This window comes from Rhinopithecus roxellana, chromosome 1 (assembly GCF_007565055.1).
Source record: "Rhinopithecus roxellana isolate Shanxi Qingling chromosome 1, ASM756505v1, whole genome shotgun sequence".
Taxonomy (NCBI): Eukaryota; Metazoa; Chordata; class Mammalia; order Primates; family Cercopithecidae; genus Rhinopithecus; species Rhinopithecus roxellana.
The window spans coordinates 70,764,695-70,788,115 of NC_044549.1; the positions used below are offsets into that span (position 1 = coordinate 70,764,695).

General features: G+C 42.2%; 1 protein-coding gene and 1 long non-coding RNA gene across 2 annotated transcripts in view; one reads left to right on the forward strand and one right to left on the reverse strand.

Annotated features, from left to right (window-relative positions):
* Window positions 1-23,421, forward strand: part of ARL8B (ADP ribosylation factor like GTPase 8B) — a 55,677-nt gene that overhangs the window by 8,414 nt on the left and 23,842 nt on the right. The gene's annotated exons all lie outside the window — the stretch shown is intronic.
* LOC104664211 lies at window positions 1,611-11,349 on the reverse strand. The gene is made up of 2 exons (XR_748225.2): window positions 9,316-11,349; window positions 1,611-1,691 (listed from the first exon to the last, which is right to left on the reverse strand). It is a non-coding gene; the product is annotated as an uncharacterized LOC104664211 (long non-coding RNA).

A 23,421-nucleotide genomic window follows, 5' to 3' on the forward strand; every position in this document is an offset into this window, starting at 1 on the left:
TTTTTGTATTTTTAGTAGAGATGGGGTTTCGCTATGTTGGCCAGGCTGGAGTGCAGATTCTTCTGCCTCATCCTGCCAAGTAGCTGGGACTACAGGCTCCCCCCACCAAGTCTGGCTAATTCAGAAGTTTGAGACTTCTGACCTTAAGTGATCTGCCCGCCTCGGCCCAGGCATGAGCCACCATACCCAGCCTATGAACCTATATTCTTACTTTAGTATGCAAAATGTAGCATAATGTTAAGAATGAGGTTGCTTAAAATCTAGATTAGACACGTTGCCTGCCTTTTCTTCACTCTTTTTTTTTTTGAGACAGGGTTTCTCACTCTGTCATCCACGCTGGGAATGTAGTGGCACGGGGGATTCAAGTGATTCTCCTGCCTCAGCCTCCCGAGTAGCTAGGACTACAGGTACCCGCCACTACACCCAGCTAATTTTTGTATTTTTAGTAGAGACGAGGTTTCACCGTGTGGGCCAGGCCGGTCTCAAACTCCTGTGGTCTGCCCGCCTCAGCCTCCCAAAGTGCTGGGATTATAGGTGTGAGCCTTCGTCCCTGGCCACTGTTTTCTTGAAAGCTCATTTTGTCCAGAGAATGTTTTAATGCCAATACATGGGCTTCATCATTTGTAAATAGTTCTTATCAGAGGAAAATCTAGGAAAAGAAGGGAAACCTACATTTCTCACCTTCATAATTTAGGTATTTCGTTTCTAGCTTTTGGCTTTCTTATTTCTGTCTTATTTTTTTGAGACAGAGTCTTACTCTGTCACCCAGGCTGGAGTGCAGTGGCACGAACTCGGCTCACTACAACCTCTGCCTCCCGAGTTCAAGCAGTTCTCTTGCCTCAGCCTCCTGAGTAGCTGGGATTAAGGCACGTGCCACCATGCCTAGATAATTTTTGTATTTTTAGTACAGATGCGGGGGGGTTTCACCATGTTGGCCACACTGGTCTTGAACTCCTGACCTCAGGTGATCCACCCACCTCGGCCTCCCAAAGTGCTGGGATTACAGGCGTGAGCCACTGCGCCCGGCCTCTCTGTTTCTTGAAAATATTAGATTGATGTTACAGGTTTTCATTAATCCTTATATGAACATTTTGTTTACTGCCATTATTTTTTACTCTTAAGTGACTGAAATGTTGAACTTTGGTTTTTGTAATTTTTTTCAGAGTTCTAGTAATTTCAGAAATGAAATGATTTGACTAGTTTCAACCTTTGAATTTTTCTGTCATCCTTTCCTTTTTTTGAGACAGGGTCTCACCGTGTCGCCCAGGCTGGAGTAAAATGCCATAATCATGGCTCACTGCTGCCTCAACCTCTTGGGTACCAGCAGTCCTCTGCCTCAGCTTCCTGAGTAGCTGGGGCTACAGGTGTGTGCCATCATGCCCAGCTAATTAAAAAAATTTTTTTTTTTTTTTGTGGAGATGGAATCTTGCTGTGTTGCCTAGGCTGATCTTGAACTCCTGGGCTCAAGCTTTCCTCCTTCTTTGGCCTCCCGGTGTTGGGAGTACAGGCATGAGCCACTGTGCCTAAGTGCTACCATCCTTTCTGTAGTAGATACTGTCCTAAGTTAGGATTGATCATATTCCCTATCATTATTATTATTATTATTATTATTTTTTTGAGACAGAGTCTCACTCTGTCTCCCAGGCTGGAGTGCAGTGACATAATCTCGGCTCACTGCAACCTCTGCCTCCCTGGTTCAAGCGATTCTTCTGCCTCATCCTGCCAAGTAGCTGGGACTACAGGCTCCCCCCACCAAGTCTGGCTAATTTTTTTGTATTTTTAGTAGAGATGGGGTTTCACTATATTGGCCAGGCTGGTCTTGAACTCCTTACCTTAGGTGATCCACCTGCCTCGGCCTCCCAAATTTCTGGGATTACAGGCATGAGCCGCTGCATCCGGCCCCTCTCATTATTTTTAACCATCAGAAATTATCTTGTTCTCTTGTTTCTGATATTCTTTGTCTCTTTTCAGAGAAGCAAGGCTTTATCATATTTTACAATGCTATACGCCAGTGCTAAGAACAGTCCCTGCCAGATGACAAGCTCTTTAAATACTGAATAAATGAATGAATAAATAATAACAGTGAAGTGTATCTACTCTATGCATGCTTAAACTGTGTGCAAGACATTGTGATAGATAACTTATAAATGTACTAGACAAGGTCATTTATGGTAGGGTATGTGCCATGTATAGGATAGGAATATTAAGTGCCTTAAGATTGATACAAAGTGCTTTTGGAATTCTCCCCTGACCCCACCCCATTAAGACATTGGAGGAGTTTTCTTTAGTAAGGCTGTTTGCTAAGTTTTGATTGGACAGTGGCAGGAGTGGCTTTTGAGCTGGGTTGTAAGAGTAGAGGAATTTCATTTATTCAACAGATATGTCAAGCAGTGTTTCGGGCAGCATGATTATAATGGGGAGCAAAGCAGACAATGTTCTTGCCCTTTTGCAATTTCCGGTATCAGGTGGGGAAAAAAAGACATTCAAGCAGGAAGAGTGGGAAAAGCAAAGGCACAGCTGAGGGAAAGAAATTTTTTTTGTTGGATTAGGCATAACCTTAGTGAAGGAAAAAGAAACAAAGACTGGAAAAGTAGGTTCAGTCAGCTCCCACAGGGCCTTGACTGAGTATGACATTAGGCATGGAGAGCCACTGAAAGTTTTTATTCAGAGGAATGAGATAAGACCTGTGTTTCCAAAGGATTAATTTAGCAGCAATAGAGACCATCCACAAGGAAATTGGTTACAAGGTTATTACAGAGGTCTGGTTGAGAGACATTGAGGGAGGCAGCTGGGGAGGAGGGGAAGGGTACACATTATTATGGAAGTAGGATGAGTACAAATTAGCAATTAAGTCAGATGTACAAGACAAAGGGGAATTTGCAAAGACCCTTTTAAGGATTTGATTGAATGGTGGGGAATATGGTTGTGCCATCAGCAAATAGCACTTATAGGGTGGAGAAGAAAGAATGGGTTTAGAAGAAAAAGGGATGATTTGAATATAAATTGTATTATAGGCTGGGCATGGTGGCTCATGTCAGTAACCCCAGCACTTTGGGAGGCTGAGAAGGGTGTGGATCGTTTGAGGCCAGGAGTTCAAGGCCCACTTGGGCAACGTAGTGAAACTCTGGTCTCTACAAAAAATAAAAAAATAAAAAAATTAGCTGGATGTGCTGCTGCGTGCCTGTGGTCCTAGCTACTGGGGAGGCTGAGATAGTAAGGGGATGGTTTGAGTCCAGGAGGCTGCAGTGAGCCATGATGGTGCCACTGCATTCCAGCCTGGGTGACAGAGTGAGACCAGGTCTCCCCTGCACTGCATACCACCCCCCACCCCCCTGGAAAAAAAAGTATTAAATAATTATGATATAAAGGGATTGCTGGTTGGAAATGACAGGCTATGAATGCTATATTTAAGTTCAGTGGCACAAAAACTGAGAATATTTTATCCAACTCCTAATTTTGTCTTCAGGAGTAGTAAGAGATATAGGAAGTAGTTGAGATCCGTTCCTAGTTTCTCTTCAAAAAAGTGAGTTGTGGGATCTTTTATTTCTACTGATTGCTGTCACTGTACCCTGCTGATTACTCATTTTGCCAATGTTTTGGACACAAGGACTAGGCAGAATGTTCTCCACTCCTCAGAATTGCTGTTGGGCTATCTTGATTTATTTGTGGTACTTATGTACGTTAATCTGTGGCCAGAATGCAGGCTGCCCAGAAGAGGTCTTTAATAGCTGGGATGAAGGCTGTATATTCAGAGTGGCTCAGATTCATTTGCAGGCTGGGAAGCCTTTGCTATCTAATTCAAAGAATAATTTTTCTATTTCTGGAAAGTGCCTGGCTTGGGTTTGTAAAGTGACTTTCCACTGAAGAGAAAATTTACTAGGTGTAATTTATGTGCTTTAAACATAAAGGATATTTGATTTCTTGAGATTTAAGTTGGGATTTTTCTTTGGTGCCAGGTAAACATGTAGATTGTGTTAGAGTATCATTTTTCTTCTACTCAGATTACATTACTGATCATTTTACTGTGTGGTTGAAAAGACAAAGTGTGATCCTTGGTCCTCATAGCCCAGTTAGGTTCTTTGATACCTGCTTAGATACTCAGAGCAGTCTAATAATGGATTTATAGCGCTCACAGATAGCAGTTCATTTTGGAACATGTGGACATTACCATAAAACAAGTTAGGAAATGGCTGTTCCACCTTCACTATGTCATTCTTTTTGTTGAGATGGAGCCTCGCTCTATCTCCCAGGCAAGAGTGCAGTGGTGCGATCTCAGCTCACTGCAGCCTCCACCTCCCAGGTTCATGTGATCTTGTGCCTTCACCTCCCAGAGTAGCTGGGACTGCTGGCATGCACCACCACGCCTGACTAACCTTTGTATTTTTGGTAGAGACAGGGTTTTGCTATGTTGGCCAGCTGGTCTCGAACTCTTGACCTCAGGTGATCTGCCCACCTCAGCCTCCCAAAGTGTTGGGTTTACAGCCATAAGCCACCGCGCCCGGCCTACTATGTTGTTCTTTAGGCTAGTTAACATAGAGTTAGTTCCTAGACATCCTATTTTATGTAATCATCCTTTCCTCCCATTTCCAATACAAGGAGCATTCAGTAAAAATTATTTCATTTAATTAATGAAACACACTTGATTTTTTTTTTTTTTTTTTTTTTTAAAGATAGTCTCACTCTGTTGCCCAGACGAGTACAGTGCTTGCTGCAGTCTTGGCTCACTGTAGCCTCTGCCTTCTGGGTTCATGTAATTCTTTGCCTCACCCTCCCTAAGTGCTGAGATTGCAGGCGTGAGCCACTGTGCCTGTTTCACTTAATTATTACTATTATTATTATTTTTTTCGAGATGAGGTTTCACTGTGTCACGCAGGCTGGAGTGCAGTGGTGCAGTCACAGCTTACTGCAGCCTCCACCTCCCGGGTTCAAACGGTTCTCCTTCCTCAGCCTCCCAAGTAGCTGAAATTACAGGTGCACGCCACCAAGCTCAGCTAATTTTTGCATTTTTAGTAGAGACAGGGTTTCACCATATTAGCCAGACTGGTCTCAAACTCCTGACCTTGTGATCCACCCACCTCAGCCTCCTAAAGTGCTAGGATTACAGGCGTGAGCCACAGCGCCCAGCCTATTATTATTATTATTTTGAGATGGGGTCTTGCTCTGTCGCCCAGGCTAGAGTGCAGTGGCGCGATCTTGGCTCACTGCATCCTCTACCTCCCAGGTTCAGGTGATTCTCCTGTCTCAGCCTCTGGATTAGCTGGGATTACAGGCGCATACTGCCCCACATGGCTAATTTTTTGTAGTTTAGTAGAGACAGGGTTTCACCGTGTTGCCCAGGCTTGTCTCGAACTCCTGAGCTCAGGCAGTCCCACCTGCCTTGGCCTCCCAAAGTGCTGGGATTACAGGCGTGAGCCATCACATCTGGCCTATTATTATTATTATTATTATATATATATATTTGAGATGGGGTCTTGTTCTGTTGCACAGGCTGGAGTGCCGTGGCATGATCTTGGCTCACTGAGACCTCTGCCTCCTGGGTTCAAGTGAACTTGATTATTTTATACAATGTTTTCACTTAAGGCATTATATTATTCTTTTGACCCCCTTGTTTTAAGTAGACATTTATTGATTTATATAAGATAAAGATTAAGTGACACAGTTAATTGTCATTTGGGTCTGAAATTCAATTCCAATTCAGCCTGAAGTGTCCTATTCCATAAAATAGATGAGTTATGAGGAATCTGGGTTCCATTTTTACAAATCCTTTAGGATCTTGCTTTGACTCCTGATCTAATTCTTCCGCCTCCTGTAACTGAAATTAGTTTGGAAATTGGACATGACCTTGTGGTGTTCCATGTGCATTTTTTTTTTTTTTGCTTTCTTTGGCTCTTTGTGCCAGATGTTTTAAGTCTGCTGTACTGGCTGTTTAGTACTACCCTATGTTATCTTTCCTAGGAACATTTATAAATTGTAGTATTTATTCTGGCAGGGTTTGGAAAGAGGATTTAAATTAGCTAGTGAAAATTACAGCAGAATGGCTGTGGGCAGAAGGATAGAGGAAGTAGGCCTTTGAAGTAAATATTAGACTGTGGTAATGATGGAGAACGAGATGCCCAAGATACCAATTGATTTTCTTTGCCTACGATATTTGTTTTTGTCCGTTGCTACTCCTTTCCCCCTAGGTGGCACTGTCTTACTCATCGTTCAGGTCCCAGGTCTGTATAACTTTGCCCTAACTCTTCTCACAGCAGTTGATCACAATTATATTTATTTGTACAAATTATCTGTTCGTTGGTCTCTACCTTCAGACTACAACCTCCGTTTCAATATTTATGGCCTTTAAATGAAGCAGTGTGCCTACTACTCTGTAATTGTTGACTTAAATAGAGTAAAGCGGTATAGGGTAATGTTTAAGTATGTGGGATCAGGCAGGCCTAAATTTAAATTCTGGATATGCCAGAATTCTATGACCTCCTCAAAGCTTCAGTTTCCTCACTGGTGATTTGGGCATGAGAATAGTTGCCCCATGAGCTCATGGTGAGGTAAGACAGTCGGCACAGTGACTGGCATAGAATGAGTACTCCTTAGGTGGTAGGTTGATGTGATGATCGGGGGTTAGGACAGGATCATGTACTCTACTGGATGCTAGATGAAGTGGAACCCCCTCACCTTTCAGGTGAGCACTGAGTAGGAATTCAATTTCAGAAGGTAATGAAAGGTTCCTGAGTTTCAGAGTAGAAGTGTACTAGGCACAAGGGACCAGTTTTTAATTCTCTCTCTCTCTTTTTTTTTTTTTTTGAGATAGAATCTCACTCTGTCACCCAGGCTGGAGTGCAGTGCTGCGATCTTGGCGCACTGCAACCTCTGCTTCCTGGGTTCAAGCAATTCTCCTGCCTCAGCCTCCCAACTAGCTGGGACTACAGGCGTGCACCACCATACCTGGGTAATTTTTGTATTTTTAGTAGAGACAGGGTTTCACCGTGTCGGTCAGGCTGGTCTCCAACTCCTGATCTCAAATGATCCACCCGCCTTGGCCTCTCACAAAGTGCTGGAATTACAGGCGTGAGCCACCATGCCCAGCCCTTTTTTTAATTTTTAAAAACTTTTTATTTTTTGTGGTGACAGGATCTCACTATGTTGCCCAGGCTGGTTCAAACTCCTGGCCTCAAGTGATCTTCCCACCTCAGCCTCTCAAAGTGCTAGGATTACAGGAATGAACCACTGTGCCTAGCCTGATTTCTGATTCTGATTCTTCTTCATTTTAAATCTCCTTTCTTTGCTTATTATTGTGATTTTTTAATGGTTTCTGATTCTTGAAGGTTTTGTGTCATTCTGAGAGAGAAACTAAAATGACAGTTTTTTGTTGTTGTTGTTGTTGTTTTGCCATAACCCATCCTAGATGTGCTAGGATGTTAGGGGCAACTTGGTGAAAAATTTGCTGGTTTATTTGGGTTTTTCTTCCGCTGATAAGTTTGGTTGTAGTTAATAGTTTTGGCTTGGTGGAAGAGATAGTGATTGCTCTAAGTGTTTTTTTTTTTTTTTTTTTTACCAGAGTAGAAGACTAGCAGAGCATCTATTTACAACCTCTCAATTTATCATGGAGTTTGTATTTTGTTGTTCAGCAGTCTAATATTGGCTTCAAGCTTAATGACTCTTGTTCGTTTGCCAGCAAATAACTGCCAAATGCCTGAGGCATTACACTAAAGTGGAAAATCACTTTTAGGGCTTTTAAGTTTAAACTTAGGTTCAAATTCCAGTTTTGCCACTATTTAGCTGTGTGTATGTGACCTTGTGACCTTGACATCAAGTTTTCTTTTCTGTAATACGAGGCCAGAGTAAAATGAGTAGTGTTGAGCCATTATCATTATTTTTAAATAGTGTAAGCCAATTACATATAGCCTAGCTAATAATAAGGATGCATTGTTGATGCAGTCATCACATGTGATTGAAAAACATTCTTGTCACTCCAGCTTCTTACTGCGCTTACTGCACCTGCCAAACTCCCCACCCTGATGATAGTAAGTGGAATTTTAGGCAGCTGCTGAATAAATAATGATTTTACTATCTAGAAGGCACTGCAGTTTGGAACCTGAGAAGTGCACAGTGACTCAGTATTTTATGACTGTCCATCATTTTAAGAGTTGAGTTTCACTGTGAAACAATGTCGAAAGCACTGACTGGGCTAATGGAATGGCTTTACAGGTGCTTAACTGTTTCTTCAGTAATACCCAGAGAGAGCTGCAGTGTGGAAGAGCCATGGAAGGAATGTATTCAGCCCATGGCATTCTTGGCAGCCACACCACTGTACTGCCAGGATCACCTGAGAAGGGTGGAAACAGAGATGTCTCTACTGATGTATAAGCAAACAGCTAAAAGATTCCATACACTGTAGTTTAACATGATTTTAGGGTATTATTAATAATATTTTAAAAAGTAAAGTGTTACTGAATTTTTTACAGTGGAGGGGAACACAAGACAATCCATATGATGCTATTAGTTCGGGAGATGAAGTTACAAAATTGTGAGGCAGAAAAATGTTAAAAGTAGGCACTAAAGGACTAAGAAGTTAAAATCTTGGCTTTAATGTATCCACTGACAGGTGCCATGGTTTGCTTCCTTCAGAGTCTAACAGGCAAAACAGTATTTGTAAACATTTTCTTGCCTCTGCTGTGCTTAGGCTAGCAGTCTTTAAAGATAGTCTTTAAAGGGAGGATTGCCTATTTATCTTATGATATACCTGTGGAACAGAATTTTAGGGGCTTCATTTATCTTCCAGGTAGAATAGAGCTGATAAGGGGTTGTGGAGATGTTGTCACCTGGCATTATATGCTATAATCCTTGGTCACATTTATAAGTTTTTTTACTCTAATACAAAGGATCTGATTGTCATTAAGAGCCTTGCAGACAAGTGTTTCTGGGTAACTTCTCAGTAACATCTTTGACATTTGTTTAGTTGCAGACCTAAATGGCCACTGATGGACGCTGCAGTTTCAGTAAGCAGTGAAGTTTATTTCCCTGGAAGTAGAATGATGCAAACCCAGAATATTGTAGAGTGGTTGTCATCAGCTGTATTTCTTCATGGCCCAGAAAAACTCCTATGTAATTTCCCTTAGAGAAATGGAGCTGAACGGGAAGCAGAAGTAATTAATGGATGATATTGGACCTGGGAATTCTAAATGATTCAGTTCAATTCCTGCAGGGTGTCCTGTCTGAAAGAAATTAGGGTGGTATGCAGTGTAAGGCTTGCAGGGCTCCTAGGTCTTTCTGTTATATTCTTTCAGAGCTAGCAATGGTCAGGATAGCTTCTCACTACACAGGATGTGATTCGTTTTTGTTCCTCACTTTGGGGAGCATGTGTGGCAGTGTTTAAAAATAATGCTCTCCTGTTGGTTCATAGGGAACAAAGCCTTGTAATATGGTTTGGCTGTGTCCTCACCCAAATCTCATCTTGAATTATAGCCCCCATAATTCCCACATGTTGTGGGAGGGGCCTGGTGAGAGAGAGCTGAATCATGGGGATGATTTTCCCCATACTGTTTTTGAGGTAGTGAATAAGTCTCACAAGGTCTGATGGTTTCGTGGTAAGGGGAAACCCCTTTCGCTTGGCTCTCATTTCTCTCTGGCCCATCACCATTAAGAAGCCCCTTTACTCTTTCTTCATCTTGTGCCATGATTGTGAGGCCTCCCCAGCCATGTGGAACTGTGAGTCAATTAAACCTCTTTCCTTTATAAATTACCAGTCTCGGGTATGTCTTTATTAGCAGCATGAGAACAGACTAATACACCTTCTTGGTTTTTTTTTTTTTTTTGGCAAAATTTCAACACATTAGTCTTTAATTCTCTAGTGAATGTTGGAGCAGGTTTCCAGATTGCTTAAAACTGAACTAGGGGTATAGTCCATAGGGAAAATATGCCCTGAGGGACCATATGTGTGCAGCCGTATGTGTGGAGCTGTGATTTGTTGTAATCTGAAAATTCTAGGCTGTAATAATGGTTCCTCGGGCTCAAAGAAACCATGACGGGTTACCACCAATAACATTCTGGTGGGATGTTGGTTCATGCCTGTGAGAAACACACATTTACCCATCCAAACCCAAAGACTGGACTCGGAGACATGAAGAACAGCGGAAGCGAGACTTTTAATGGCAGTCTTGCAAGATCTGGTGTCTGGTAGGCGGTCACACTGGGGACGGTTACAACATTTAATTTATTTCCTAGCATGCAAGTCCCTCCCCCTGTTCCTCACTGGTTGAGTACTGTGGGGTTACAGTCTTCCTGGACATTGCCTAAAGTTTTATTATCCCCCTTATAAGGTTATACCCTGGTCCCTTTCCCCACTTCAGTTTTGATTTCCCAATAATGAAACTTTCTCCTGTTTTAGGGGCTGACCCCTCCCCTACATTCTGTTCACTTATCATGACCTTCTAGGTGCATGAGCTGTGCGGTTTGTTACATCCACAGGCTGACTTCCAGTACTTAGATTTATTATGCCTTGAAAATGGACCACTTAAAATGTTTTCTCACAAATTTCCTTATTTTCCTTCCTTTTCTATTTACTTCCTTTGGTCTCATTTTCATTTAAACCGTTTTGGTCCTCAAACTGCTTTAGAAGTTGTTTACTTTCTTCCTTATATGAGAGTGAGTTTATTTTGGTTTCTAATAGTAGCAGGTTATTTTGCTGGTAACTTATTGGCATTTGTTTATTAATAGCTGTTTTAATTAATCTCTGTGCTAGTCCCCTCACACACAAGATAATACTACATCCCACTGCTAAGACTCCTTCTACAATTATGTGAGATGTAAGGATTGAAGCCACCGTGCCTTTCCGTTTTCCAAACTGATTTTTAGCCAACCTGTAAATGGGTTATTCATTCCAGCATTTTCTGCCTGTTCGTTGGCTAGAGTTGTCAGTCCTTGTAAAGCTTTTGTGATGGTCCCATCTGGGGCAGTATTGTTGGAAATGACAGTATAACGTTTCCCACCCAGCGTAACACATACACCCCCTTTTTCTGGCATTATGTCTAGTGCAAGCCTGTTTATCCAGGCCATTCGGCTGGTGGCGTCTAACCGGCTAGCCACCCCTTTGAGGGCATCCTGAGTATAATTGATGAATCCCTGTTGACTCTAATAGATGTAGTTAATTCAGTTCACATTGTTATTAATAGTTGACCATAGAAGAGTGCTGACTGAAACCCAGCAACTATTTGGTTTTGGGCCTTAAATTTATTCGGCACCCCCGTAGCGACTGCTATTGAGTCAACACATATATTGGGATTAAAAGAGTTTGTCATATCTCTCTGCTGTCAGTGGCTGTGTTTTCGGGTATCTTATGGAATGCCAGGGAGAAGGGAATGGCCAATTGGACCAAAGCACAAGTCCCGGTCCAGTTGGATGGTAACAAGTTGTGGAGGTTCCTTTTCCCACAATACCATCAGAGGTTAGCCTGGGGTATATGGAGAGCTGAGTGATTGCCATTGCCTGACTTACCAGTGATATTTAGGATGTGGGTACAAATTGAGAGTTTTCCCATGGGCTTATTGAACTCTGCCCCCTATCTAGAGAGGCAAGAGGAGTGGTTCATATTCCCTGGAGAGAATGAGGGAATTGCTTTGGGATCTGACCTCTGCAGTGTGGGAAAGAGCAGTGACAGACTCTTACAAGCCTTATTTCCCCATGCATCCTTGTCCTGGTATAGAGTCAGCATGCAATCCATTTCTTCAGGATCGGTACCTCATCCTAGGGGAAATGGAACCACCTGTGCCTGAGGTCCTCCTGCAGCACACGCATAGCAGTCACTCTTGTTGAGGGCTTGTACCGAAAATTTGATCCGTTTGACCCAGGCATTTACATCCCTGTACCCTGTCTCAATTTCTAACATTTGCCTTAAATCCTTTACTTCAATTTATTTTTACCCTTTTAGGGTTATTATTTGGCAGACTAAAGTGTTTATTAGAGTCTGGAGTTGGAGTAGTTCCAGGCAAATGGGAGGATGAGTTTTTGATTAGTTTGAGAACAAATCACCCTACGGGGTCTTTCCCTGTGATGTCTGCCCCTAACGTATATACCTGAGACGCTACTTTTGGTTCTTGGCCTAGAACGGCTGGATTGCTAATGGCGATGAGTATAGGATTGCATTCTAAATTTTGGCAGTCATTTGGCAAGGAGCCGTTGGACAGATGTAGTTTATTCTTTAAGTGTCTTCAGCTTGGAGTTACCCACCCCGTGTTTACTGTCCAACCCTGAATTGGGTGGTTCACCATACATCATCCCAGCTTGGGCGTGGTAATGCCCTACTGTAACCTGTATCTGGTTCAGGGCAAAGATATTTATTCACTTGCGAGAGCTATCTCTGATTTTCGAAATTCCCACAAGGTGAGACCTGGCAGGCATCAAATCTTATAATCTGGGGTGCTACCATCTTGGTTACATAGATTACAAACCTGATTGGGTAGGGAGGAATCCCCTGCCAGTTTCCATTTTGACCTTCTGCTCTTTGTGTAGTAGGCCATCTCAGCTATATTAATTTCCAGAAATGGGGCCAGGCCATGTTTTCTTTTTAGATTTTTCTCCGAGTTAACTTTAAGGGTTCCTCCGGTGACCTGTGCACTTTCCACTGGTCTTTTTCCCTCCCTTCCGAGGTCTCTTTTACCAGTCCTTTGACTTGAGTACAGTGAGTCCACCCCTGTTCAGCTGTTCGCACGGCCGTCTCAGTGGTTAGGAGCACTTCTTCATGGGGACCTTCTCAGCTTGGGTGGAGTCTGTCTTCTTTCCAAGTCTTAATCAGCACCAAGTCACCAGGGTGGAAGTGGTGAACTGTGAACTCAAGAGGCAGAGTTTGAGTCGGAAGGCCTTTTAACCTAAGGGATGACAGGGTAGAGGATATGACCAGTATATAATTTCTTAAGAAATGATCCTTGTTTTCCAAAGTAGGAAGATCTGTAGCTCTGCCCAAATATGGGAGCCCATATAATAACCTGTAGGGGGACAATCCCAAGTCTTTTCTTGGGGCTGTCCTAATTCTGAGGAGTGCTGTTGGGAGACATTTCGTTCAAGGCATTTTGGTTTCTAATACTAGTTTGGTGATAATGCTTTTTGAGAGTTTGATTCTTTCTTTCTACCTTTCCAGAGGAAGGGGGATACCAAGGAGTGTGATAATCCCATCTAATTTGTAAACCTTCCATAATTCCCCTTAACACCCTTGAGGTAAAGTGGCTCCCATTGTCTGAATTAATATTTTCCACTAGGCCAAATCTAGGTACATTCTGTTCTAATTTTATTTTGACTACATTCCCGGCAGTGGCTGTTGGGAGTGGAAAGACTTCCACCTAGCCAGAAAGGTGATCTATGATCACCAGTAAATACTTTTAGTTTTCCTACTTTGGGCATTTCTGTGAAATTTACTTGAATGCTTTGAAATGGTCTTAGTCTGGGAGGTCTTCCTCCTGTGGCCTGTTTTCTAATCACCTTTTTTGTGTATCCTTTGACAAGTTACACAGCTTCCATGTACTTGTTTATCGAAAGTACAACTCCCTATACACTCATAATTCTTATGTATTGTATTAAACAGAGCCTGGGGTCCCCAATGACTCCCTTTGTATAATATAGACATTAGTTCTCTCATCAGGGGTTTACTTATTTCTCTCCCATCAGGAAGTACCCATTTCCCATTTTCAGTTTGTGTGACCCCTATCCTAATTCTTTCTTCTCCTCTCTGGTAAACTGAGGCTTTCATACTACCTTAGGGATGTCTGGGATCAGGCTAAATAGTCTAATTTCTTCATGGAGGCTTGCATAGCAGCTTTATCTGCAAGCCTGTTTCCTACGGCTTCTGTGATGTTACCTTTCTGATGACCATTTATGTGAACTGTGGCAACCTCTGCTGGAAGCCAGAGGCTTTCTAAAACCTGTTGAACCAGTTCCCCGTGTGCCAATTCTTTCCCCCTGCTACTTATTAGGCCCTGCGCTGTCCAGATTTTTCCAAAAGTGTGTACCACCTCACAGGCATATTTAGAATTAGTAAATATAGTACTTTCTTGGCCTTCAAGGAGCTTTAGAGCCTGGTTAAAAGCATATAATTCACAGGTTTGGGCCAACCAACCATTAGGTAATCCACCTTTCTCAAATAAGGAGTGTTTATTTTCATCAGTGACAGCATAACCATTATGTCTCTTGCCATCTATCACTCGGGAAGACCCATCCATGAACAGCCTTATCCCATCATGTTGTGGAGCTTCCCTAAGGGCAGGTTTAGCTTTGGTTTGATACTCAGTTATGATCTGATGACTCTTTGTTATCCTCTCCTTTGTACAAGAAACTGGCTGGATTCAGGCAAGTATTTGTTGTTATGACCAAATCTTTTTTTTTCTAGTAGTATGGCTTTATATTTTAGAATCCGAGAATCCAGTAACCATCTTTTTGATTTAATATATTCCTGACCTGGCTTACTATTAGGGCCCCACCAAAGGATAGCTTTCGACTCTCCTCTACCAGCAGGGCTGTGGCAGCTACTGCTTGCATACATTTGGGCCACCCCCAAGAGAGACAGGATCAAGAAGCTTGGAGAGAAAAGCAACATGTTGCCTCTTCCCTCCCCAGGTTTGAGTGAGCACCGCTAGGGGCATGCCCTGGTCTACTGTTAGAAACAGATGGAATGATTTCTCTAAAGATGGGAGGACTAGGGCCAGGGCTGTAATGAGGGCCTGCTTTAGCTCTTTCACTGCCTGAATTTCTTCTGGAGACCATTGCAAGGAATCAGGTTCCTCCTCTAGTTTCAGATACAGAATCTTTGTCTTTTGAGCCTATGAGTTAATCCATAACCTACAGTAGCCAGTTAAACCTAAAAATTTTCAGAGTTCTCTCTTTGTCTTGGGAAAAGGTAGACCCTCTATTCCTGATATTCTCTCTGGGTTTATTCTCCTCTTTCCTTCACTAATCAGGTGTCCTAAATATTTAACTTCTTTTTCTACAGAATGCAATTTGTTTTTAGAGACTTGTAATCCCCTGTCTCCTAGGAAATTATTATATTCTGTAGTGATTATTACAGTGATTTCTGATACCTTGGCCCTCCTCTCTCCAGAAATTAAAAGATCATTTACATATTGTAACAACTGGGTTCTCCTGGAAGGTTGGAATTCCTCCAGGACTTTTTCTAAGACTTGACCAAATAAGTTTGGGGCTTCCTTGAAGCCTTGTTGCAGCACAGTACAGTGGTATTGTTGTTTTCTCCCAGTTACAGGATTTTCCCGTTCAAAGGCAAAGAGGTCCCTACTCCTAAGGTCTAGGGGACGTGCCCAGAATGCATCTTTTAGATCCACCACACTGAACCACTTATGTTCATAGGGCGTCTTACGAAGGAGGGTGTAGGTACCACGGGGTGGCAGATCTGGACAATTTGATTTATAGTCCTTAGATTTTGCACCAATCTGTACGACCCATGAGGCTTTTTGATTGGGAGAATTGGAGTATTGTATGGTGACATGCAGGGTTCTGATAGTCCATCTTTAATTAATCCCTCTATTACTGGTTGGAGCCTTTTTCTCTCTTCAGTAGAAATGGGATATTGTTTTCTGCAAACTACTTCTCCTGGTCGTTTTAGTTCAATCTGTAAGGGTATGATTTTTAATCCTCCCCTGTTGCCTTTTTCTAACTGACACATGGGGATTATTTTGTCTTGCTTCCTCCTCTGTTAGGAGGCCCATTATTACTTTTATTTGTCCTGCCTGTATTCCTAATTCTAAACCCAATCTCACAATCAGGTCTCTACCCAGCAAGTTAGTTCCTACTTTGGGAACGTGTAAGAGTGACCCCTCAATTTGCTCTGGTCCCAGTCTAATTAACATTTTCTTGAATGCTGGAACCTGAGATCTCTCCCCTTTAATCCCTGATACTGTCAATTTTTCCTTAGTTCTGTACCCCTTGGTTGGTGAATTAGGGAGGAGCAGGCCGCCCTAGTATCAACCAAAAATGTCCCTTCTTTTTCCTCAGGTCCCACCTTCAAATTTATCAAGGGTTCCTAGTGGGACCTACTCAGAAGGAACCCCTGACCCCACTAGTCTTCATTAATGGTCATGAGGGGGATTACCTTTTCTTCTTCTTTTTTTTTTAATTTATACTTTAAGTTCTAGGGTACATGTGCACAACGTGCAGGTTTGTTACATAGGTATATATGTGCCATGTTGGTGTCAGCATTAACTCGTCATTTACATTAGGTATATCTCCTAATGCTATCCCTTCCCCAACCCCACGACAGGCTCCGATGTTCCCCACCCTGTATCCAGGTGTTCTCATTGTTCAGTTCCCACCTATGAGTGAGAACACACGGTGTTTAGTTTTCTGTCCTTGCGATAGTTTGCTCAGAATGATGGTTTCCAGCTTCATCCACGTCCCTACAAAAGACATGAACTCATCCTTTTTTATGGCTGCATAGTATTCCATGGTGTATATGTGCCACATTTTCTTAATCCAGTCTATCATTGATGGACATTTGGATTGGTGCCAAGTCTTTGCTGTTGTGTTCTTTTTTCTATTCAGGACATTCTCTCTTAAAATGCCCTGGCTTTCCACACTTGTAACATCCACTCATAGTCTTAGGAATTTTTTCCTGCGTTTCCCTTCTTTCTCTGTGTCAGAATGTATCATTCCCTTCTCTCCTTCTAGGGGGATTTTGATTTAACGTTTTTCTGACTACTTCTTCCACAGTGGAAACCATGATTTTTGCTTTTTGTTTCTGCTTCTCTTCCTCTCTCCTTACAGAGACCTTCTGAACTTCCCTGAATAATTCCTTAATCAGTTTTTTATTTTATCCATCAATCTTGTCTAATTTTTTTTGTAATGTCAGGCCAGCTCTATGTTACAAAGTTAACCTTCAAAAGGCCTTGCCCTACCGGTTTCTCCAGATCTGATTTTCTCACGTGATTTTTGAGCCTCTGCAGGAATGCAGAGGGAGTTTTCTCTTTTTCTTGTTGAATCTCAAGTGCCTTTGAGACATTTTGTGTCCTAGGAGTGGACTCTCTGATCCCTTTAATTATTCTCTGAGGTCCTGCATTTGGGCTTGGTCCCTGGGATTATTATTATCCCATTTGGGATCCACATTTGGAAATTTTTGTTCAGCTGGCAAGACTTCTTGCCCAGGAGGATGTTGCCTCTCCCAGATGGTCATGGCCGCTTTCCTAATCATTCCCCTTTCTTCTCCTGTGAATAGGCTATTCATGATAGACATCATTTCAGCCCAGGTGTAAAAGCTGGGTCCTACGAATTGATCCAACTGGTCTACTAAACTGAGGTGATCTTCTAGAAGTGATTTCATTTCCTTCTTGAAATTCCTAACTTCAGTACTTGTAAGAGGAGCATTTACAAAGCCAGTCTCTCCCAGTCCCATGGGAACTTCCCTAAGAGGGAACATTGCTAGATTCCTGCTGTGTGGAAGAGATAGGGAAGTTCTCAGTATCCCTCTGACACTGTTCTAATTATTTTCTTAAATTTGGATAAGGATTTAAAGGAGGATTTGGTTTGGCTCTCCCGTGGTCTCCAGGTCTGTCTTCCTCTAACCCTCCTGCTGTCCCTTGATCTTGCTGTCCACTATTTTGTGAGATGTATGGAGGGGGCATGTATGATAGGGGGGTCCCAGGGCCTTTCACTGGGTGAGGGCTTTTTATTAGGTTCTTTTTCTTCTTCTTTGAGGGGGAACATGGGGGCTAATTTTTTGATCTATGTGTCATGGGAGGAACCTGGTGGGAGGCGATTAAATTATGGGGCAGATCTTTCCCACGCTATTCTCCTGATAGTGAATGAATCTCATGAGATCTGATGGTTTTAAAAATGGGAGTTTCTCTACACAAGCTCTCTCTTTGCCTGCTCCCATCCATGTAAGATGTGACTTGCTCCTGCTTGCCTTCCACCATGATGGTGAGGCTTCCCCAGCCACGTGGAACTGTTAAGTCCATTAAACCTCTTTCTTTTGTAAATTACCCAGTCTTGGATATGTTTTTATCAGCAGTGCGAAAATGTACTAATACGTACACCTACATAAATTGAAAACCACACCAATGTTGAATTTTACCTTTTCTTTGAAAAAATTTTTTTTCCTTTCAGCCGTCAAACATTTTGAAGTATTTAAGGGGAGAAGAGTTTATTATATTTACCCAGGTATTTATCATTTCTTTTGATTTCTCTTCATTTTTAAAGTTCCAGCTTTCCCTCTGGTAGTTTCTCTTATGCCTGGATAACTTCCTTTAATATTTCTTTTAGAGCACATCTGCTGGCTACAGATTCTTTTAATTTTCCTTCATCTGAGAATGTCTTTATGACCTTAATTCCTAAAAGATATTTTTTGCTGAATATAGAATTTCAGACTGGTAGTCTTTTTTTTTCCTCCAGCACTTCAGAAGAGGCTTTGATTGTTTCTGATAGGAAAGTTGTAGTCATTTAAATTGTTATTCTCTAATGTCATGCATCATTTTTCTTTGGCTGCTTTCAAGATATTTTCTTGTCTTTGGTTACAGCAGTTTAATTGTGATGTATCTGGATATGGATTTCTTTCTGCTTACTCTGCTTAGTGTTTGTTGTTCTTCTTGACTGTAATTTTGTCTTTAGAAATTTTGGAAAATTTCAGTCGTTTTTTTTAAGTATTTATTCCTGAGTTACTCTATCTCTTATTCCAGGACTTTGACATGACTGTTAGTCCTTTTTATATTGTCCCACAGATCCTGTTCATTTCACGGTTTTGTTCTTTTTTTTTTTTTTTAAATTTTATTGTGGTAAAATAACTTTTTTTTTTTTTTTTTTTTTTGAGACAGGGTCTCACTGTATTGCCCGGGCTGGAGTGCAGTGGTGCAATCTTGGCTCAGTGCAACCTCTGCCTTCCAGGTTCAAGTGATTCTCGTGCCTCGGCCTCCCGAGTAGCTGGGACTATAGGCATCCGCTACCATGCCCAGCTAATTTTTGTGTTTTTTGGTAGAGATGGGGTTTCACTATGTTGGCCAGGTTGTGTCTTCAACATTTTTAAGTGTTCAGTGATGTTAAGTACCTTCATATTGAATGCAACTATTACTGCTATCCATCTCCAGGAACTCTTTTTATCTTGTAGAACTGAAACTCTGTACCCGTTAAACAGTAACTCCTCACTCACCCCAGTGCCACCCTAGCAACCACTATTCTACATTCTGTCTGAGATTAGTCTTGCTGTTTTGCCCAGGCTGGAGTGCAGTGGCGCAGTCTTGGCTCTCTGCCTCCTGGGTTCATGCGATTCTCCTGTCCCAGCCTTCTGAGTAGCTGGGATTACAGGGGCATGCCACCATGCCCAGTGGATTTGTGTGTGTGTGTGTGTGTGTGTGTGTGTGTGTGTGAAGTAGACACGTGTTTTCACCATGTTGGCCAGGCTGGTCTCAAACTCCCAACCTCAAGTGATCCACCCACTTCAGCCTCCCAAAGTGCTGGGATTACAGGCATGAGCTACTGCGCTTAGCCCAAGTTACTATCCTTTCATTTCAACTTGCAGAATTCCCTTTATCGTATCTTACAGATCAGGTCTGGTAGTAATTTCCTCAGCTTTTATCTGGGAATGTCTTAATTTTTCTCCAACTTTTGACGGACATTTTAGATGAAAATAGGATTCTTGGTTAACAGTTTTTGTTTTTTCATTTAGCACTTTGAATATATTAGCTCATTGCCTTCTGAATTCCGAAGTTTCTGATAAGAAATCTGCTACTACTCTTGATTATTTATATTTGATGAGTTGCTTCTCTCTTGCTGCTTTCAAGATTATATCTGTCTTTATCTTTTAATAGCTTGTTTATAATTTGTCTTGGTATAGATCGCTTCAAGTTCATCCTACTTGGAGTTTGATGAGCCTCTTGGATGTTTATGTTCATGTCTTTCACCAAATTTGGGAAGTTTTGGGTCATTATTTCTTCAAATTATGTCTCTGCCTCCTATTATCTGTCTTCCTTTAGGACTTCCGCAGTATGCATGTTGGCTTTCTTGATGGTATCCCATAGGTCACTTGGGCTCTCTTCACTTTTCTTCATTTTTTTTTCCTTTCTCTGACTCAGACTGAATAATTCCATTTGTCCTATCCTCACGTCTGTTGATTCCCCATGCCCCACCACCCCCACCTGGTCAAATCAGCCTTTATGTTCCTCTAGTGAATTTTTCATTTGAGTTATTGTACTCTTTAAACACTTTCTCTTTGGCTTCTTTTTCAGTTTTCTACTCCTTTATTGGTATTTCTATTTTGTTTGTATATAGTTTTCTTGCATTTTTCTCTGTTTTGTTGTTGTTGTTGAGTATCTTTAAGATAATTGTTTTCTTTGTGTGTGTTTTTTGTTCTTGTTTTTGAGACAGGGTCTTGCTCTGTCACCTAGGCTGGGGTGCAGTGGCATGATGTCAGCTCACTGCAACCTCTGCCTCCTAGGTTCAAGCGATTCTTGAGCCTCAGGACCCCCAGTACTGAGACTACAGGTGCACACCACCATGCCCATCTAATTTTTGTATTTTTGTTAGAGATGGGGTTTCACTATGTTAGCCAGGCTGGTCTCAAACTTCTGACCTCAAGTGATCCGCCTGCCTCGGCCTTCCAAAGTGCTGGGATTATAGGCGTCAGCCACCGCACTTGGCCTAAGATAATTGTTTACTGGTCTTCTTCAGGATTAGTTTCTGTTGGTTAATATGTTTTCCTTTGAATGGACCATGCTTCCCTGTCTCTTTTATGCTTTGTGATTTTTTTTGTTGAAAACTGGAAATTTGAATCTCATAATGTGGTAACCCTGGAAATCAGACTCTCCCCCTTCCCCAGAGTTTACTGCCTTTTTTTTTTTCATTGTTCATTTGTTTGTTTGGATTTTTTTGAGATGGCATCTCACTCTGTCACCCGGGTTGGAGTGCAGTGGCACGATCTCGTCTCACTACAACCTCTGCCTCCCAAGTTCAAGCGATTCTCTTGCCTCAGCCTCCAAGTAGCTCGGATTACAGGTACACGCCACCATGCCCAGTGAATTTTTGTATTTTCAGTAGAGATGGGGTTTTGCCGTGTTGGCCATGCTGGTCTCCAACTCCTGACCTCAAGTGATCCACCCGCCCTGGCCTCCCAGAGTGCTGGTATTATAGGCCTGAGACACTATGCCTGGCCTCAAATAGGAATTCAAGCATGTGCCACCATGCCCAGCTAATTTTTGTGTTTTTAATGGAGATGGGGTGTCACCAGTTTGGCCAGGCTGGTCTTGAAATCCTGACCTCAAGTGATCCCTGTCCCCCCTCCCCGCCCCCAGCCTCCCAAAATGCTAGGATTACAGGCATGAGCCAGCTACTGTGCCCAGTCATGATTCTTCATATGTTCAGTTACTTTGGATACTTTTGTATTCTTCTTTTATTCTTCTTCATTTTTCAGTTGTTTTGTATACTTTGAGTATTGCGAGACTCTAGATTTTGTTTAAATCCTGTGGAGAGTGTTGATTTGTTATTTTGTTTTGTTACAGCAGGCAGTTAACTCAGTTTAGACCACAAAGATCCAACCCACCTTCTATGGGCTTTGGTTCTAATATGATGTTAGTTTTCAAAGCCTTGCTGCTGCTATTTGGGTCATTTCTGTCTATGTGCCACCCAGGGGTCAACCAGGAACTTGGTTGATGGTCTACCTTATAGTTTAGTTCTCAAAGCCTTTGATGTACTGTTTGGGATGAGATCCATATGTCACAGCTTGGGGATGAGCCCAGGAGTTCATACACAGCTTTTGTCAGACGTATTACTCTAGTTCCTTCCCTTCTGAGTGTCCTTGATACTGTCTTACTCTCGCATCTCCCACTTCCTGGTCCTCTGCCTGGAAAGCTTGAGGCTCCTGCCTTTCCCTCAGTTGAATTTGTCTCAGGGGTCACGAGGTAGGAGAAGGAATCACAAAACAAAACTAAACAAAAAAACCCAAAGCAACACAAGTTCTTTCTCCATAGCACTCTACTCCTTCCTCTCCCCAAAGCACTTTATTTAGACCACAGTTTTCTGGTCAGAGAGGATTTTCTTCTTCATAAGTACAGCTGGTCCATAGCTGCTTTAGGTGTGCCACAGCTTCCAGGCTTGGTTTTGTCTGGGTGCAATGGCAAGAGAGAGGGTGGAAATAACGGATTTCTCTCACTCTACTGTATTCCTCACACTCCCAACCTTCTCGCCCCCCACATACACACACACACCTTACACCAGAAAGAGAAGTCTCCTCTTGGAGCTTTTATGTCTTCATGACTGGTACACATTTCTAGCAGTTGGGCTGCCTTTGTATCCAGACGGGAAGATTGGGAGAAAACAAACAAAAGTAGGAAAGAGCACCAGATTGATTGTGCTTCAAGTTGTAGTTCTATTCTCAAATCTGTCTGCTACCATTTACTTTTCAGAGTCCTCAGATAGCTTTTTTAAAAAATGTATTTTGAGATGGAATCTTGCTCTGTCGCCCAGGCTGGAGTGCAGTGGAGCGATCTCAGCTCACTGCAACCTCTGCCTCCCGGGTTCAAATGATTCTCCTGCCTCAGCCTCCTAAATAGCTGGGATCACAGGTGCTTACCACTTCGCCACCACCCCTGGCTCATTTCTGTATTTTTAGTAGAGATGGGGTTTCACTATGTTGGCCAGAGCTGGTCTCAAACTTATGACTTCAGGTAATCTTCCCACCTTGGCCTCCCAAAGTGCTGGGATTACAGGTGTGAGCCACCACGCCCAGCCTGGGGCATGCATTCTGTCCAGGGTTTTAGTTGTATTCAGTGGAAGGAGCAGGTAATGGTTTTCAGTGGAAGGAACAGGTAATGTCACATCTCATGGACCCTGCGTGATGGTAGCAAACATTGAATGCTTTTCCTGTACCAAGCATTGTTCAAAATGCTGTATGTGTTTTAATTCATTTTACTTGTGGTTGTTTCCATTTTATATTTGGGCAAAGAAAGGCATTACAAAGTTAAGGAATGTGTAAGAAGGGCACATCGATAGGCAAGAGGTAATGTCAGAGTTGTTACCTAGTGTGCCTGTTTCCAGAGTCCCAATTATAACCACCAGAATAACACTGCCTGTGTATCATTGTGTTTTAACATTTATTACCTGAAAAAATGAACAGGGTCTCTTAGGGTAATTCTAGAGCCACTGAAACTCTTTATGTTATACTGAAATGGTTATTTATCAGCTATGTGACTACTATTTTAGCAGGCTTTATAAATGACATTTAAAATTTTATTAGTCCTTGGGTTCTGTCTTGCTTTAATAGGTCTTGAAGAAGATTAGGCTTTTAAAATTTTAATGAATATGAAATTCATTCTGTTGTTTATGGCTTATAAATTTGTAGTATTTGCTGAAGTCTTCCTCCGTAAGGGATTTGTTTTTCTAAAACTGAAGGGACAGCAAGGCATGGTGGCTTATGCCTATAACCCCAGCACTTTGGGAGGCCAGGGCTGGAAG